Consider the following 20,867-nt stretch of genomic DNA (forward strand, 5'->3'; position numbering starts at 1 on the left):
CATTATGGGGTGCCCTCCTACCTGTGTCGAGCCATTTTGGGGTGCTGACCTACTCGTCGGTCCTAACAACCGACCCTCGGGGTCTATTCCACCCCTACTGCTACTATTACATATATCATACTATCAGACATATATGGGGTGTCCGAACTACCCTTCGGTCCTAACAACCGAACTTGGGGACTATTCCCCTCCTACTACCACTATCACATATAACGTATCATGCCAGCATATAAACATACCAGGTAGTAGCAAACCTAGATGATATCACGAAGACAATCATCTAACATACAACTCCTACTGGTGGGCCGGCATTGTGGCCGTAGACCCACCGCTACTGGAAGGTAACTCACCTCAAACATGTAGCTGCTGATAATCCGTGTGGGAAGTCTCTATCTGTTGCTGCTCTGGAAATCCTCCGGCTACAATCCCCACAAAACACTTAGTCAGAAACTAACATCTACTCTTAGGGTAAAATGACCATTTTACCCCTAATCAAATCCAAGTCAAAGTCAACTTCAAGTTGACCCGAATCGCCGAGTTGGGCTGGCAACTCGTCGAGTCCTTATCCCTTTACACGACCTCATCCATGACTCGACGAGTTCCTCTTCTATAAGAACATCGAATGATCCTTCATCCGACTCGCCAAGTTGTATGAACAACTCGTCGAGTTCATCTTCAATCTTATGGAGATTGTCATGGACTCGCCAAGTTTGTTCTATCACTTGTCGAGTCCCATGAACTCCAGGTCTTAGGCTAAGTCCAAAGCGTTGGGTCGCTCCTTCTGACATTCTACAGTCCTTCTAACACCCAGCTGAGTTCTTTTAGACCCTCAATAGATATGGGACTTTATGCCTTGGACTCGCCGAGTCCCAAGAACGGACTCGCCGATTCGTTAACATGCACACCCTAAATCCTCGATTTCTGATGTAAAACCTTTGACTAAAAGATAGATGCAAGCCCCTAGGCTCGATCTAGCAGGTAAAGTTACAAACTTTACGTGCATGCATGGAAGAATGAGCCCAAATGGCTCAAAAAGGAACTCCCAACATGCATGAGGCTTTCCATGGGTTCTAATAAGTTGCTTTCTGCCTTAGGGTCCCTCAAGAACCCTGGATCCGAAACCCTAGCCCTCAACCATGCTTGCAATCATGGTTGGTAGCCAAAATGGCTCTTAGAAGCCCTAACTTCCTTCAAGAATAGATCTATTATAATAATGAGCAAGCTATAAGCTTTATACCTCAATGCACTGTGGAAGATGCTCAAACTCGGATCCCTCTAGCCTCTTCTTGTTTCTTTAAGCTTTTCCTTCCTTTCAGGAACTAGGTGCTACAATTTTCTTCCTCATAATTGAAATCAAGATTGACAAATAGACCTCAGGGGGTTCCGGGGGTACCTAGGTATATAACCTTGGAGAGTTTCCATGACATCCTAGGTAAAGACCTCAGGGGGTTCCCGAGGCACTAGGGTTTAAGACGATGGATGGTTTCCATGGCATCCTTGGTTAAGACCATTTGGGGGTTCCCATGGCACTGGGATAAGACCCTGGATGGTTTCCAAGGCACCCGGAGTAAGACCCTGGAGGGTTTCCACGAGATCCCTATATGTTGTATGCATGGCTTATATGGTTTACGTAACTGTTATAGCTAATATAGATTATGTGATTGTGTGGACTGTGTGGGGTATGCTCTAGCGAACTCACTAAGCTTCGTGCTTACAGTTTTGTTTATGGGTTCTGGTATAATTGTTTTGGAAAGGAGGGGCTCATCTTGATCGCAGCACACAAACCCATGTTTTCCGCATTATGTGATTTTGGGATGAACTCTGATAAATGTTTTTTAATTAGCAATGTTTTGGAATACTTGGATTCAAAGATATCTATGTTTTGACTATAATAAAAATGAAAATTTTACCCTCGATTTTTGGGTCGTTACAAGTTGGTATCAGAGCCTTGGTTTGAGGGATTTGAACATATTTTCAGGTGTGTCTGAACTCAAACTAAGGATCTGTAAAGTTTTTTTATAAGAAAAATGTTTTCAAGGAAAAGTTTTCTATGAAAACAAAGGGTGTGGTGCATGCAATCAGCCGAGCTCAAGTAAGTTTACTAGAATACCCATACATGTTATATGTTTTGACCTGATTTATGGATCTGTGAATCGCATGCTAGTTAGGGCTGTAAGAGATGCCTTTATATGTTTTATGAGCAGGTAGACTTTCATGTTAGTGATGCGTAGTCAGTGACTGATTGGCCTGATATATATATATATATATATATATATATATATATATATATATATATATATATATATATATATATCTTTACTATATTATTAAACATATTGCCTATTTCTTGAAAATTAAGAGGTACAATAAATAGTACCCCATGTACAATAATATTAAGCGTACAACAATATTAAGCTTAATGACATCGTATACGTAGTACACGGTAATACCGTATCTCCGATGTTACCCTAATCTCCTCTACAAACAACAGCCGTCATCAAACCACTAATCACTGCCACCACATGGCCACAACCTCCTAAAGACGTCGCCTCCATTTCTTCTCTGGGTTTAGGACTTTCAAGATTTCTGTACAATCTCCCTAAATTCTGTTAATCTATTCTTCTATTGTAACTCTTTTGCAGGTGTTCTGGAAATTACCGGGTATAACGAGCGTTGACACGTCGCCGATGGAGATGCGGGAAGACGAAGCCGACAACGATCGAAGTCTACAACCTACCTGCGTGCGAATGCTTTGCTTTCTTTTTGATTAAAATCAAGTTTGGAAATTGAGGGTTTATTGTTGTTATTAATGATTTTGGTTAGGTGGAAATTGAACCAGTACCCGAACACATCGTTGGTTCAAATCGAAGGAGTGAACACGAAAGAGGAGGTATCATGGTATCAAGGGAAACGTATGACGTACGTCTACAAAGCCAAGGTCAAGAAGAACGGATCACACTAGCGGTGCATTTGGGGGAAAGTTACCAGCCCTCATGTGAACACCCGTATTGTTCTTGCTACGATCACTTCCAATCTCCTTCCTAAATCCATGGTAATTATCACTAGCGATTGACATTTTTGTTGCATAATATTGTTATTTAGCTCTGCGTGTTAAGAAATCATCTCAATCTGTGTTATTGTTTCTGCTTTTCAGGGGTCAAGGGTCAGAGTGTTCATGTACCCAAGCAACATTTAAGGTATTATAATGATCATTTTGCTTTCAATTTTTTTTTGTTTCTTTGATTATTAGGATATACGTAGAAAGATCGATTAAACCTTTTATTGTGCATTATATCTTTGTATGAATCTTACAAAAGTTTAATTCTTTCTATGTCTTACAAATAAAAATGTAACTATCATATTCATATGGTCATGAATTTGGATTTTGAATATGTGCTTTTCATCTATCAATAGTCTAGAGCTGAGTTAATTATAAGAACCCTTGTTTTCTGATTCTTGTGCAATGATAATTATTGATTTATGAATGCAATGTAATGCTATGGATATTTGAGTCTTTACAATGGTTTATTTTCTCTTGTTAGAAGCTTTAAACATGATACTGATTGTTAAATCTTGTTTAGGAATAATGCAGTTGGAGCAAAAAGGAAGAAAAGTCTGGTTTTCAAGTGGTTTTTGTCAACATATTGCCTGAACTTCAACTATTATGACAATAATCATTAAAATAATACTTATGTGACGAGATAGATATAATGGTGAAAGTAGGTGATGTGTGTTGAAAGATTGAGATGCATTTTTTCTTTTTTTTCAAGACCTGGTAATCAAGAAAACTTTTTTTTTTTTTTAAGTTTGTCTAAAAAGTATAATGGATTAATTACTAAGTGGCTAAATCGATAAAATGGTGAGGGTAACTTTCTGTATTTTTTCCTTTTATATTTTATTCGGTCAAACTTGTATTATTAGCCTTTCTTCACTCACACTCATAAATAAGCAGAGGATTATTTTACCCTAATTGTTCTATAGGAATTCAATCCAGACCCGGTGATATCAATTTATACAGCCAAGCTTGAGCATCTTGAGAAAGCACTAAGGCATGTTTATCATGTCTCGGTGAACATGCTAAAAGGAAATGAATTGGAGCTTCTATTAGTCATCTTACCTGATAATAATGGATCCTGATACGGTATGCATTTATTCATTCTACTTATTGGTGAACCAATCAAATATGATCATTAAATATATTGACTCATTTTTCATCCCCCAAACTTTAAAGTAAAAATAAAAAAGCAATGTTCTTGTAAAAGTGCAAAAAGTAAATTACGTGCAAGGTCCCCATTCATTTTGCTGTTTACAATATTTACTCCAAATTAATGAAATACATTTTTTTTTCATGCACAAATATGTTTAGAGGTTTAAGAGGTTTAAATGGATCCCAATGATTGCAGTTTCATTACTCCAGGTACGCTCCATTTTAAATATTTTTTTTTTCAGCATTTGATTATAAAAATGAAATCCCAAGGGTATTTTTGAAAATTGCTTTGTCGCCTTTTCGTTTGCTATGTACAATACATAAACTAATAGCAAGTTAAAATCTGTCTAAGTTAATAATTATTAATTAATTTGATAAATTAATAATAAAAATACGTTATATTTAATTATTTAAACATTCCAGAAAAATAGATTTAAACCAAAAAAAGCATATTGTTACAAATTGCAATATTATCTCATATTTGAAAAAGAAAGTGGCCTCCAAAAATAAATTGGTGATATAAATATTATATACTAATCGCATTAATTATAAATGTTATAAATATAAATTGATGATTAAATTGTAATATATAAATGAGAAAAGGCGTTTGGTGTTGGAATAATGGACCAACATATATGGTCGTTTATCTAATTATTTGAATAGATTCATATTATAAAATAGATTTATATTTTTCAAATTTAGCTTAATATGTATTTAATATACAGTGTAATATTTCAAAAGATTACTATATAATTTTAAAGTTTTGGTCATTTCAAGGACAAGTTAAAATATATATTGATGTTATAAAAGTATAATATAATTTTATATGTTATTTTTTAATCTAAGATACAAACTACTGGAAAAATTAATGTTTTTAGATTAAATCCTAACTTGAAATATGTAAAACAAAAAGTTTCAAAAAATAAAAATATATACTCGTACTATGGATAGGGGAACTATATACACAAACCAAATAAAGTCTACCAAAATATCACATATAAACTATTTCACAAAAGCTTGAATGTGAGATCCCAGCCATTATTGTTTCTGCTGTCAACTCTATATTCCTTTTATATATATTTATTTTGTTTCCAATACAACTTACTTTGTCTATGACAATCAATAAAGCTTAAGGACAAAGAATTCCAAATGTAGGTGTTTATCTACCAGAATCGATATTCTCACATGGCCAACTTTATGTGGCGTTGTCCAGAGGAATATCACGTGTCAATATCAATGTATTAGTAAAGCCGGAAAAAAAACGTTTGATAATGATGGAATCTACACATCAAACGTTGTGTACAAAGAAGTTTTATGTGATTAACAAGGTACAATCAACAACTTATTATTTTACAATTTCTTCAAATATGTATCTTAGATGCTCATTTGATGTTTAATGCAGGGCTAATAGATGAAACAACATGATTGCAGATTGATGTATTTTATATATTGGACATGTTATAAATATACAAAACTACATGATTGCAGATTGCTGTTACTTATATATTGTAAAATCAAGTATGAACTATTAGATGAAATTCCAAATGTAGACTCAACTATTGTCGTATTGTATGACTATGCCGCCAGCAAGAAACTATCCGTTGAAATGAAGTATTCGACAGAAAATAGTCTACCAAAAGGCCGCAATGAAAAGCCCACGTCTAAAGGAAACTAATCATCATATTAAAACTATTTTCCGAAAGAAACTCTTTTCCGCCCAGCGCTTAGCGCGGGTAAACGGCTAGTGTATATATATATATATATATATATATATATATATATATATATATATATATATATATATTCATATATATATATATATATATATATATATATATATATATATATATTGGGTGAGGAGTGTGAGGAGTGTACGGTTAGAAGGCTAGAGAAAAAGTGCATATTGTTGAGAGAGAAAGTTAGAGAGAAGAGAGGAGTTTTAGTGAGTGTGAATCTTGTATCTGGATCTTCATTCATATCAATCATAAAAGATTCATCATCTTCTTCTTCTGCTTATTCTAAATTAGATCTGACATCATCCGTTTGATTGGGATTCCGCACCATCAAAGGGATTTGATTGATACACAAGCAGATTGGGGACTTACAATTGGTATTAGCGCTTGGTTGTATCAATCAATTTTGTCAGATGTGGAGCTTATTTGATCACACCTATCAGTATAACCCTTTAACAAAAGAGGAAATGAACAGAGAGGCACATCTCATATATGGCAAACCTGTTGTATTTATGCTGGCAAGTGGTCCTCAGATTGAAAATACTAATGCTTCTACTTCCTCTGCAGATCAACCACTAAGTCATTGCAAGCAAGCAACTGAAGAGAGTGTGTCTAATAATAAAATTGTTTCAAAGTCTGATGAGTTAAATTTTTTCGATATATTTGATGATATCTTTGATAATTCTGTCGTAGTTGTGCTAGAAAGTGTTGAGCTGAACGATTCTAATGCTTCTACTTCTTGTTTAGGTAAAGTAATGGAATATGAGAACAAGGAGAAAACTATTGAACAAACCAATGTCTCCTTGAACTTTGAATCTGCTACTTCGAACTCAATTGCTTCTGATCAACCTGCTATTGAGAAATACAGGCCACCAAAACAAGCGAAATAGAGTGCTTGCTGTAATTGTGCTTGTAGGAATAACAAGAGACAAGGCAAGGGTACACCACCAGGGGCAGGAAGAAACAAGTTCCCAGTGAAGATAAAGACTTGCTTTCATTGTGGAACACTTGGACACATTGCCAGACTTTGTCCAAATCGTGCGTACGTTCCCTACTATGCATAAGGGTGGCAGAATGCACCAAGAGGGACATACTCCAAAAGAAACCCTTCCAGGTCACAATCGCGCAATGGTGACTGGAACGCACACAAGGCCAAGAATCCAACTCCCAAGTTCAAGAAGGGAATGTCGGTCAAGAAACAAAAGTCAAAGTCATCTCGGCAGTCAACTTTAAGTTCAAAATCAAGTGCCGAGGCACCCATCCGCTCGAAAAAGAAATGGGTTAAACCCAACTACAGATGGGTACCAAAGGTTCAATCTCCCAAATCTTCTAATGATTCTAATATTTATACATCTTCTGTTTCTGATAAGCTGGACATGTCATAGGAGAGAGTACCTTGCAAAGATGACAAAGGTCAACTCCATTTCAAAACGGACTGGGTTCAAAAGACCAACTGAACCCGCTCTATGTTGGAGCAGCTATGGAGGCATATCATCAGACTTCGGTTTGTTGGTAGTGGTTGTTTCAGAATATGATAGGATGCATATCTTAACTGTACAACACTCAGAACGTTGTTTAAGAGTATGTGTCCTTTGAGGGAAAGGAAGAAAGGAGGGGATCACACATTGGGGTTTGTGCTTAACGATGTGAATAATTTTCGGATCTGTTCTGAGATTATGCGTGACGTTCTCAGACCTTCTGGATGCAAATGCAATCGGTGACTTACGGTTTGAGTTTGCTTCTCGATACTCCTGAGTTTTTCTTAAGTTGATTAGCTTCAAAGATAAATATTTGTTTTAGGATAGTTTAAATTTGCGCATTTACTTTCGCTTCTCTCCTATGCACAAATTTAGGGGTAGAAATAAAAAAAAAAAACAAAAATTAGAAAAGTTTTAAAAAAATCCAAAAACATTAGAAAATCAGAAAATCCAAAAATATGTTGTTAATGGAATGTGCTTGCAGGTGTTGTTTTGGGAAGTGATATAAAGATAAAGTGATAATGGGCAGTGTAAAACATGTGTAAGGGACTGAATCTGAATTGTGTAGACTCTGTGTTCAATGTGCGGGTAGGCATGAAGGTTCTGACAGTGTAGATTTAGAGAGGATTGTTTGGACTGACCATACGACGCTCGAGTAGATTGAGCAGTGAGACAAACACGGGAACCCACAGGCTACACTAAATTAATACGCATCTAGAACAGTGGTTCAACTTTTCCTTGATGTACGGACTTATGTCCTTAATTTTGGTTCTGATAGGGCGACTGAGAGGGGGAGGGGGTTCTGATAAAGTAGGTCTGTAGGAAATTATTTTCTTGCTTTCTATCTGTCAGTCATATGTTGCTTCCTCTGCATGATTGGAAGAGATATGACCTTGAATGCAACATATGCAACTCTATTTCTACACACCTCCTTATCTATGAAATTCTTTCTATTTGTTAGTCATATGCTGTCTCCTCTGCGTGATTGAAATGATCTGACCTAGAACATAGCATATGCAAAATTCTACCTCTCAATCCATCTATCCTAGTTAGCCATATGTTGTCCCCTCTGCTTGATTGAAAGAGATCCGACCTGGGACACAACATATGCATCTATCTCTAAATCTGTCTTCCTTCTTAATAATTGTTTACTCACCTAAAGTAAGGAGTTCTTTGGAAGTTCTTGATAATCAGGGTATATCGGGAAGTGGGGAACACGTTGTAGTGCAACTAAAATTGAACCATTTAGAGGTTGTCTATAGACCACGCTGCTTAATTTAAGTGGACAACAATACCCGTGGTCGTCGTCAGCTAAATGGTTTATTTAGAAAAGTTTGTCAATATCCTTTGTGTTTAAGTGGACCACAATACCGGCAATTGACCAGATCTATTCATGAAGGTGAAGGTACTGATACACAAAGTTAAGACTGTCTCACAACTTTGATACCAAATATTTTTGTTTTTGTTAAATTTGTTTATAGTTTTTCCTTATGCACAAATTTAAGGAAGAATTAAAAAATTTAGAAAAAAACAAACAAAAATCAGAAAATCAAAAATCAAAAAATAGTGTTATTTCTGTTTCATTTCTTTTTCAGAAATTTCAAAAAATTCAAAAATATTTTTGTTTCTGTTTTATTTTTTTTTCAGAAAATATGAATAATCCAAAAATATTTTGTGCTAAGTTTTCTTTTAGTTTTGTTTTGTCTTGAAAAGTGAATTCAGATGTAGATGAGACTCATGGAGACTGTAGCGAGATTTTCTGAGTCGAAGCTTCATCCGTAATCATCGAAGAATTCTCATTCGAACGAGCAAGAAATGAAGAATATTATTTCAACATTCAATCTTTAAAGCCCATAAGCAAGGTGAAGCTGACTTGAAGATTATGTGACAGATTGCATTGAGGCCTCCTCAATCAATTTGCTACTATCTATGTACCTGCTGAAGTGATCTAGAAGATTCATTCTCTTTGTTCTCTCTGAAGATTCTCAAGTTGAAAGCGCTATCTTTCAAGAATCTTATCAAGAAGCCTCCTCACCTAATGTGCGTACAATGTCAAATTCTGCAGAAAATCCCAACTACTCAAGATGAAGTCACTTATTGAAGATTCATATGTTCATCTTGATGGTGTGAAGAAATTGAAGATTAATGCTGAAGCCAAGCTCCCAATGAAGATTAACAAGAAAAGCCAGCTAATTTTTAGGGGGAACTTGTTGGGTCAATTAGAAAAGAAAGCTATAAACCAAGGGGGAGATTGTTGGGTCAAAAATATGGTTTATACTTTGCTTTTCTAGGCGTTAATAGTTTTTTGGTAGTGTAATATGTTTTTGTAGTGGTGTTTACGGCTATGATGGGTGTTTATGGCTGTAAACCCATTTACGGACCATGTTCCCCATATATATATATATATATATATATATATATATATATATATATATATATATATATATATATATATATAGGGTGAGGAATGTGAGGAGTGTAGGGTTAGAAGGCTAGAGAAAAAGAGCATAGTATAGAGAGAGAAAGTTAGAGAGAAGAGAGGAGCTTTAGTGTGTGTTTGTGAGTGTGAATCTTGTATCTGGATCTTCGTTCATATCAAATCATACAAGATTCATCATCTTCTTCTTCTCCTTATTCTTAATTAGATCTGGCATCATCCGTTTGATTGGGATTCCGCACCATCAAATGGATCTGATTGATACACAAGCAGATTGGGGACTTACACCACACCTATATAAAGACCCCTTGGGCATGAGAATTCGGGCACACCTAACCTTAGAAGTCTTGGAGCCAAATTTTTCCCTATCCTCTCTCTCTCTCTCTCTCTCTCTCTCTCTTGCTGATATGTGCATATTTAGCCTTATATTTAATACAAATTTTTATCATTTAATAGCTAAATATTTGCATATTACGGACTAAAGGTACTTAATTATGTTTGAATTGTATTTTCATTCCAAAAGAAGTACTCGGAAGCGAAAGGAAGCAGGAGCAACTATCGGGAAGCTGTGGAATGAACAAAACAAGAAAGCACCAAAAAAACCACAAGGGACTCGGCGAGTTGGTCACCGACTCAACGAGTTGCCATGAAGTTTCGCGAAGTAGAAGAAGTCCTTGACTTGCTGTACACGGGAATTTAATGATGGACTCGACGAGTCAGGTCGAATCTATAAAAAGAGACCCTCAGATCGATTCACGTTTTTTTGGAGAGAACCCTTGGGGATAGAAGCTGCGATTAAGAGCCAGAGGAGACCTGGAGAGTGAAGATCCAACCCTAGGTCCAATTTCAAAGGAAAATTAAGGCACAAATCATAACTCTTTACTTAGATCTTTAGTTTTAATTATGTTAAACTTTTAGAATCTGTGTTTGAGTTCGTTTTTACCTTAATCGTGAGCTAAAACCTTTATAGCTTCTGTTTGGGGTGACAATGTTGATACTATGGTTTGATTTATGGTAGGATTAGTTTTATATTGGTGATTTTGTTAATTTAAGCTTGTTAAAGAACCTTATGTGTGAACGAAAACTATTTTTCTGTTAATAGGAAGATAATTAAGTTGCATGAACATCTCTTAATTGTTTACCTCGTATAATTTATGTGAACACTTTACTATATGACTAGGATTAGCGAATGTGAAACTAGAATTAATAAGAAAATAGGTAAATTTACATGTGAGCTTGTGTGATGACCATCAACAAGAGGTCAACTAAAGGGCCAAATTAGTTAACCACAACAAATCTTAATTAACCCGAATAAATAACCTAGGGAATTAAATTAATTTAGACAACTGGCCACTGTTTGAGTTAGTTTGTTTTCTAAGGATTAGTGTAGCGAATGTGAACCTAATCACCTGAATCGGTAGCCAATAAAAGAGTTAATTCATTGCACTATTACCATAAAATCAACCATGGGATCAATTGAGTTGAACCTAAACAGAAGTCTCCTTCATTATTAAATTTAGTCGAATCTTTGCTTATCTAGTTTTCAGCTAATTAGTTTAAGTATTAGTTAGTAAGTTTCTAGTCTTGTAAAACTAGAGAAAACCCTCTCTTTTATTATTTGTTAGTTTCTATTAGATAATTTTAGTAATTAGTTTAAATTGTCGTTCCCTGAGTTCGATACCCTACTTACTAGAACTATACCACCAATAGACAGGTCCACTGCCTTTGTGTAATTGATTTAGATTTTATAAGTAGGATTAAAACTAGTTGGTTTTATACACATCACTTGCTTCATCCAATTGCTTTTGGTGTTTGTGATTCATTAGAGGCAAAACATTTAGGGTGCTAAGGTTCTCAAAGCTTCAAGATCTACAATCAACAATCAAGGTATTCATCTAACTTGTTTATTTGATTTCCAATTAGTTTTGTTGTATGCTAGATTATGGTTTTGCAAATCTTGGACAATATGCATGTACAATTAGAAAAACTAGATCCAAGCATTAGGGTTTGCATGTACATCATAAGAGTGTTGTTATGATCAAAACTTAACACTGATATCAGAGCCAGGTTGTTTATTCTAATGTATTTGTTGCAAAGTTTATTGTTCAAAGCTACAAAAATCCGTTTTTCTGCTTTTGACCAAACTCGCGACGTGACCAAAGAGGGTCACGACGTGAGTACAACTGTGAAGGTTTCAGTTAGTGGTTTAGTCTAGGTTTTACTTTGTATAAAGGTCTTTTGAGTCATTTGGTTAATTTCTAGGGTGTTTGGCATGTTTAAAGCCTGAGTATGTGTTTACGGCCGTAAACAAGTTTACGGCCCGTGTCCTCTATGTAAAGGGTTGGTCTTGGTCATTTGTAGTTGTTGTTAGTTCTTAGTTCACGGCCAAAGAACATCAAGTTGTATCTGACGTTTTTCGAGTTATTAACGTGTGCAAGCTTGATATTATTCTCTTTCTACTCTCATTCTTATTCTTGTTGATTGTTTGATTAATTGATCACTGGTAAGATCTGTTTCCAGGAACTTACAATTAAACCGGTGTCAAAGCATCATTCAATCAAGTTTTTGGCCATTTAGACTCTCATTCTTCACTGTTCTAGATTAGATTTGGTACTTTCATTGCTAAAAGGGATCGATTCTGCTCTAAATTTTTGTTTTCGTGAACTTCTGTGAGTTTATTGCCAAGTTTACAGCCGTAAGCTCAAAAACCTTCAAAGGCCGTAAACTCATCTTCATAGACCGTAAACAGTGTATCTTCATTGACCGAAAACACCTTGACCGTAAACATGTGACCGTAAACCCGACCGTAAACTCAGTTTACGGCCGTAAACAGTCTGACCGCAAACTAAATTTTGATATTTTTGTTGTTTTAATCTTTGATTTAAAATTAATAATAAATGGATTCTCAAAATCAAACACATCATCATGAAATGGATTCTATCCTGGGCACAACCACGTGTATTCCAAGACTGCTGTCTTCAAATGGTTTTCCTGAATGGAAATACCGGATTGAGAAGTATATTAAAATGAAAGACTTCAAGGTTTGGCGAAGCATCATCAAGGGTCCTGTCCGAATTACCACCACTGTTGCAGGACAACTAGTTGACAAAGCAGTTGAGAACTATACAGATGAGGATTTTCAGAAAATTGAAGAACAAGAAAGGGCTTTGGCCACTCTTACCATGGCTTTATCTCCGGATATAGCTCAAGGTTTCAGAGAGTATACTTCAGCTAAAGCTTTGTAGGAAGCCTTGATTGAGGTATATGCAGGAAATGAAGACATCAAGGAAAGCCACCAGGATATGCTGCGTCAAAAGTTCAACATGTTCAACTACATTCCCGAAGAAACCCTGGAGGCACAGCTGCAGCGATTTACAACTCTCACTATTGAGATGAACATATATGGGATCTTCTTGACCAAGTCTAGGATAAATAAAAAGCTACTGAATGCTCTTCCAAAGTCATGGCACATGAATGTAGCTATTTTTAAGAAGACCAAGGACCTGAATTGTCTCACTCTTGCTGAAACAATGGTGATCATCAAAGCCTGTGATATTGATTGATGATAAACAACGAGAGATTAACCATGTGAATTTTTATTCGACTTCAAATCTCGGGATTTCCTCCAACAATGCTCTTTCATCACTCATCTCTTCTCATGTCAAGCATTTGTTGTTCAACAACCTCAGATTCAAACTTTCAATGCTGCATCATCCATGCCTCACTCACAAAGCCAATCGTCTGCTACTCCACAAGCTGCTCCCTCCTCTAATGTGCCAGTTGTGGCCTCTTCCTCAAACACAAAGGAAATTGATGACAATTTTGCTCTCGCCACAGGACTGGTTAACTGCTATAATGCTTTTGTAGCTGGAGAGCTTCCACCTCAGCTATCATTTGCTGATCTGGATCAGATTCATCCAGAAGATATGGAAGAGATGGATATCACATGGAAAATAACTATGGAAGTATTCAGGGCGAAGCAGTTTGCTAAAAAGACAGGGAAGACCAACTGGGGGATGAATGCTGACAAGAAGGTAGATTTCAACAAAGGGAAGTTGCGTTGTTTCAACTGACACGAGCCGGGTCAGTTTGCTCGTGAGTGTCCGAAACCGGATCGAAGGTTGAACAATGACAGGAAGATGGTTGCGGTGGGAAACAATCATAGAGGTGTTGCAGTCAACGGTGAGATTGCTATGGTTGCTCAGTCATTTGACTGGGAGGACTAGATTCAGGTTCTGAATATTTCAGGACCTGAAAATGCTCACCTGGCCCAAGTCAATGATGATGCTCCCGTGAAGAATGTTGCAACTGATCCTGAAGAAAAGATGATTGATCTGTAGTTTGCACTGATGGTATCTTCTACTTCTGAACCCAAGAAAAGTGAGGTAAGTTTACCTTCTTGCTCTCAAGCATGTGTTGATTATGTTACAATTCTTCGTGAGGAAATAGAATCATTACGTAGAGAAGTAGAGGACCTTAGATATGAATGCTATCAACTTAGAAAAGGACAACAAACCCTAAAGGCCCAATTAGATGCAAAAATTAAGGACTTTAGGAGACTTCAGGAGGACTATAGTAACAATGTGAAAATTATGACTATATCAAGAGACAAAATGTTGAGTTGACTACTGAGCTTGACACATTGAAAGGCAAATTTGAAACTGCAAATTTTGATTTCAGAAAATTTGATGTGTCAAGCGAGGTAGTTGCCAACATGATTGACCATTGCCTACAGTTCAAACGAAACTAGCAAAAGGGTTTAGGATACGATAATGTACCTCCTCCTTTTAATCATATATATCAGTATCACCCCTTGACTAAAGAGGAGATTGCCAACGAAACATTTATGGTTTATGGCAAACCAACCAGTTTTGTTTCAGGAGGATTTATTAATGTTGAAAGTACTAACGTTTCTAATTCCCCTGCAGATCAATCCTTAGATCAGTTAAAGCACGAAGCTGAAGGATATGTTTCTGATAACAAAACTGAGTCTGAACCTGATGTTTTTGTTCTAAATAAAGAATTTATTGTTTCTGATGTTAAAAATGACAATGCTTTTTGTGATACTTCTGCACCTGCTGCTGCTGAATTAATTTTTTTTTGAAGTGTTTGATGAGTTATTTGATAATCCTGATGTTTGTGATGCTTCTAATGAAAACACACCAATTCCACAAATCACACCATCTGATGCACCCTCACTTATCTCACAAATTGTTTCTTACACATGTTCTTGTGGGAAAAATAAGGGTGTCAGTAAAGAAAATAAATCTGAGAAAGGCAGTACCAATTTTAATAATAATAAACAGATTTGTTTTAATTGTGGTATTGGTGGTCATATAACTAGGAATTGTCCAAATAGGATTTTTGTACATTATACGTCACCAAGAGGAGAGAACGAATCTAGAGGAAGGTCTTTAACTAGAAAGTACTCAAGAACTCGTTCTCAGGATGATGATTGGAAGGATGATCGAAGTAGAAAAAGGGCAGTTTTTCAAATTAAAAAAAGGATTTTTCATACCAACGTCACAAACAGTTTGCCAAAACCGAACAAGGCTCCGCCAAGATCGGTTTCGTTAAAGAGCAGTTCTGGATCTTCAACCACTTCTGGTAGAACATCCAGATGCTCAATGCAAACTGATAAGAAACCTATTTCAAAACCACCTGTGATTGTTAAGAAACCCAAATATCATTGGATGCCCAAATTAACTTCCAATCAATCATCAGCATCCTCTGAAAAGGTTAAAAAAGATGATTCAAAATTGAAGATTTTAAAAGATCAATCAAAGAAAGTAAAGGGCCAACCTAGGACAGTGATGACCTGTGTTCCCAAATCTAAATGACCCGCTCATTTTGTAGGGACAGTTGCGGATGAATGTCGTCAGACCTTGATACGTCGACAGCGGCTGCTCCAAGCATAGCATATGACAGGAGACATCTCCCAATTGAGCAACATTCAATCTTTTAACCGGGGGGGGGGGGGGGGGGGGGGGTGGGTATGTTTCCTTTGCGGGCGGAGAAGGTGGCGAAATCACTCAGAGAGGAACTGTAACAAATGGAGTCTTGAGTTTCGAGAACATCAACTTTGCTCCCGAGTTAAAGCATATCTTGTTGAGTGTTTCTCAGATTTGTGACAAATGATACTCAACGCATTTTACTGATAAAGAATGTATGATCCTTAAGCCGGGCATTCAGAAGAGTGGATCCTTGCCAAATCAAAGTGAGATGGCAATGCATATATCATAGATATGAATAGTAACATTCCATAACAAGCTCCTGCCTCTTTTCGAAGGTCTCATAACAAAATGCAATGTTGTGGCATCGACGACTCGGTCATGCTAACGCTAAGAATCTAAATCGACTTGTGAAAAATGAGATGGTACGTGGCTTACCCGTCAGAGACTTTATGACATTTGAGAAGTCTGTGTCATGTGCCCAAGGAAAACATCATAGAAAACCACACCTAATGAAACAAGTTAATTCAATCTGCTAGGTGCTCCAATTATTGCACATGGACTTATTTGGTCCGGTCAACGTCCTAACCATCAACAGAAAATCATATTGTCTTGTTGTGATCGATGATTTCTCTCGTTTTACGTGGGTTTTCTTCTTATCTGACAAAGATGGGGTTGCTGACCTGATAAAGAAGTTCATTGTGTTGATTGAGAACCAAACTAACAACTGGGTGAAGGCGCTTCGCACTGATAATGGAACAGAATTCACGAATGCAGTTCTTGATCATTTTTGCGCAGAAAAGGGGATTGTGCATCAATACATCTCTGTTCGCACACCTCAACAAAATGGCATGGCTGAGCGGAGAAATCGAACACTAAAAGACGCTGCAAGGACGATGCTTTGTGACTCTAAGTTACATGTTTTCTTTTGGGCTGAGGCAATTAACACTGCTTGCTATCTTCGGAATCGTGTTTTGATCAACAAAGCTTAGATGAAGACACCGTACAAAATTCTATATGGTCATAAGCCTTCAATCAGTCATTTTCGCATATTTGGCTGCCCTTGCACCCTTCTTCACCTAGAGTCCAACACAAAGTTTAATGCCAAAGTCGATGATTGTTATTTCGTAGGGTATGCTGCACACACAGCGTATAGGATTTACAATAAGAAGACGAAGTAGATTGTAGAATCCTTCGACGTGCGCTGGTTGGAGGAGAATGAGACGGATGCTTGAGTGGGCCCTGATTGGTTATTTGAGTACACATCGCTCTTCAAATCCATAAATGTGTTTTCAGATGGTTCATCTGGGTCTTCCTCTGGTTCGAAGATTGTTTCTGAAGACGAAGACGAAGAAGTTGTTTACAGACCTCCAACGGTATCATCTTCACCACCTGAGGGGGAGTCATCTGTTCCACTTGGTAGTCCATAATCTCAAGTTTAAAATGATACTCCAGATGCTGATGCTACACCTCTTACTCCTATTGAAAGAGAGTTCATGTCTAGAGATGCTTCCACTGTTACTCCAACTTTTATGGAACTACTCTTTCCTGAAGAAATTGCTAATGAGTTTGTAGCAGATTCATCTAATGTGGAACAATCAGCAAATGATGGAGTTTTCAACATTCACAATCTTCCTGTTTCACTCAATCATATCATCCAGGAGATACCTTCAAGAATTGAACACGATCAACCGATCAAAACCGTCATTGGTCAGCTGGGTGATGAAGTTAGAACAAGAAGTCGGAATGGAGATGTAAACACATGTCTTTATTCTTGCTTTATCTCTCAAATAGAGCCAAAGAACGTCGAAATGTATTTGAATGAACCCAGCTGTGTAGATGTTATGCATGAAGAGCTAAATCAATTTGAAAATCTTGGGGTTTGGACATTGGTTGAGTTACCCAAAGGCAAAAAGTCTCTCGACACACGCCGGGTCTATTGAAATAAGCAAGATGATTTCGGAGTCATGGTGCGCAATAAGGCAAGATTGGTGGTTCACGGGTTTAGACAAATCGAGGGTCTTTATTATACTAAGGTTTATGCTCAAGTGGGTCGCTTGGAGGCTATTCGTAGCTTCCTTGCATATGCTTCCTACATGAACTTCACGGTTTACCAAATGGATGTCAAGATAGCTTTCTTGTATGCCAAGGTAAAGGAAGAAATTTATCTTGATCAGCCTCGTGGGTTTGTTAACTTAAAGTTTCCTAATCATGTCTACAAGTTGGACAAGGCGTTGTATGGGTTACATCAAGCTCCTAGAGCGTGGTATGCGACTCTCACAAAGCACTTGCTCGAGCATGGATACTCTCGTGGCACTATCAATCAAACTTTATTCATCAAGCATGTGGGTAATGATCAGATCCTAGTCCATATCTATGTTGACGACATTATCTTCGGGTGTACCAGTCCGCATTTATGTAAAGAGTTCGAAGGCGTGATGAAAAAGAGGTTTGAGATGAGTTCGTTAGGGGAAATGACCATGTTTATGGGGCTTCAGGTCCAACAAAAGTCAACTAGAGTCTTGCTCCATCAAGCTAAGTATGTGGAGGATATTCTTGAGAAGTTCGGGTTTCAAGAAGCCAAACCTGCATCGACACCTATGGCCGAAAGACCCATGTTGACTCCAGATACTGATGGCGAATCCGTAGATTAGACACACTACAAATCGATGATCGGATCGTTGATATATGTAACTGCAAGCAATCCAGACATGATGTTTGCAGTTTGTCAATGCGCATGTTATCAGGCTAATCCTAAACTTTCACATCTTATTGCTCTCAAAAAATCTTTCGGTACATAAAAGGCAGCCCAAAATTGGGTCTTTGGTACCTGAAAAATTCTGAATTTGATTTATATGCATTTGCTGACAGTAATTATGGAGGCTGTGAGCTTGACAGGAAATCTACATCAGGAGGGTGTCAATTCCTTGGAGACAAGCTAGTGGCGTGGCAGTGCAAGAAACAACACACCGTCGCAACCTCAACAGTGGAAGAGGAATATGTTGCTACCTCTGCTTGTGGTTCTCAAGTTATCTAGATCCAACATCAGCTGTTGGATTACGGTTTGAACTATCTAGAAACCCCTATCTTTTGTGATAATGAGGCTGCCATTCAGATTACTAAAAATCCTATCCAACATTCCAAAACCAAGCACATTGATATCAAAATTCATTTTATCAGAGACTGCTATGAGCGTTCGCTCATTCGGCTAGAACAGGTCCCCACTGCTGATAATGTGGCGGATCTCTTCACAAAACCTTTTAACAAAGCTCGATTTGATGTGTTTGTGAGCTTTTTGAAAATGATTCGTTTTGAGGATTAATTTTTTTTTGTGGTCAGTTTAAATTTGCGCATTCTAATTTCATTCTCACCCATGCACAAATTTAGGGGGAGAAATAAACAAAAACCAAACAAAAATTAGAAAATCAAAAAAAACCCAAAAATAGTGTTATTTCTGTTTTTTTTTTTTTCAGAAAATACTTAAAAATCCAAAAACATTAGAAAATCAGAAAATAAAAATTATGTGTCTTCTGCTAGTTTTGTTTACTGGGAAGTGACATTATCAAGTGATAACAGGCAATCTGAATCTGCGTAACATACCAAAACTAACTTGTCTACGCTCTGTGTTCGATGCGCTGGTAGGCACGAAAGATTCTAAATGGACTTGACTAGGAAGAGCTGAACTTAAGGAATTTAATGACTTGACAAATCTTAACCTAGTTAGATTCGTTTAGCCTGACAATACAACGCTCAGATAGTTTGATCAGGGAGATATACATAGGAATCTACTGGCTCACATTAAAAGAACCCGTATCTAGAACTGTGGATTAACTTTTCCTCGATGTGCGAATTTTATCCTTAATTCCAGTATTGATGGGGTGACTGGGGAATTCCGATAAATTAGGTTTGTAGAAGATTATTTTCTTTCTTTCTGTCTGTTAGTCATATGTTGCCTCCTCTGCGTGATCAAGAGATTCGACCTGGACTGTGACATATGCAACTCTATCCCTCTGCATCTTCTATCTATGCAATTCTTTTTATCTGTTAGCCATATATTGTCTCCTTTGCGTGACTTACAATCCGACCTGGTACACAGTATATGCATCATTCTTCTTCTCAATCCCTCTAAAACTTCAGTTAGTCATATGTTTCACCCTCTGCGTGATTGGAAGAGATCTGACCGGGGTGTATAGCATATGCATTCTAAATCTATCTTCTCTCTTAATAATTGTCTGCTCATCCGACGTAAGGAGTATTCTGGAAGTCCTTGATTACTGGAGCATATCAGGAAGCTGGAAACATGTTCTAGTACAATTAAAAATTTGAACAGTTACAGGTTGTTTGTAGATCTTGCTGCTCAATTTAGGTGGACAACAATATCTCTCATCGTCGTCAGAAGAATGGTCTTTAGCAAGTACATTTAGGATCATAGGATCAAAATGTCTTGTCATTCTTAGCCTGTCCAAATTTATCACAAATTTTTCATGTTTAAGTGGACCACAATACCGGCGATCGACCAGATATAGACATGAAGGTAAAGGTCCCGACAAGTGGATTAAGGTTATCTAACAACTTTGATCCCGGTGTCACAAAATTATATTCAGTGTTTGTTGAGATAAGTCTAGAATTTTTTTATTATTTTATTTCATTTTTATTTTTTATTTTTAATTTTATTTTATTTTTACAATTGTCAAAATTTAATTTTTTTTAAATTTCCTAAATTTTAGAAATTATTTTATTTTTAGTTTATGTTAATTTTAATTTTAATTTTTAATCCTCAAAAGCTTTTATTTTTGAAATTTTTGGGATTTAGACTATGCCTTACAATGCGTGGATAACTGCTAAAATCGAACAAGGTATAAAAGGAAGGTTTACAGCCGAAATCAAGTCCCACTCCTCATTTTTCAATTTACGGCTGTAAACTCTCCCATTCCCTCTCTCCTCTCGAAAAAAATTCGTTTTTGTGAAATTGCTTGTTGCATCTCAAAGGTATGCTAAAATCGACCATGAATATGTGTTTATTTCATCAAATCAACGGATTTTAAGGCTTCAATTGAAGAA

General features: G+C 36.8%; 1 long non-coding RNA gene across 2 annotated transcripts; it reads left to right on the forward strand.

The window, feature by feature from the left end:
* The first annotated feature begins 2,453 nt into the window (after nt 1–2,453).
* Nucleotides 2,454–5,818, forward strand: LOC111890963 (uncharacterized). 2 transcript variants are annotated; one of them, XR_008225114.1, is made up of 7 exons: nt 2,454–2,741; nt 2,824–3,052; nt 3,155–3,197; nt 3,982–4,141; nt 4,367–4,417; nt 5,363–5,535; nt 5,610–5,818. It is a non-coding gene; the product is annotated as an uncharacterized LOC111890963 (long non-coding RNA). The 2 variants fall into 2 exon arrangements; XR_002850056.3 differs by lacking the exons at nt 3,982–4,141; nt 4,367–4,417; nt 5,363–5,535; nt 5,610–5,818 and adding an exon at nt 3,582–3,697.
* The last annotated feature ends 15,049 nt before the right edge of the window (nt 5,819–20,867 follow it).

This window comes from Lactuca sativa, chromosome 7 (genome assembly GCF_002870075.4).
Source record: "Lactuca sativa cultivar Salinas chromosome 7, Lsat_Salinas_v11, whole genome shotgun sequence".
NCBI lineage: Eukaryota > Viridiplantae > Streptophyta > Magnoliopsida > Asterales > Asteraceae > Lactuca > Lactuca sativa.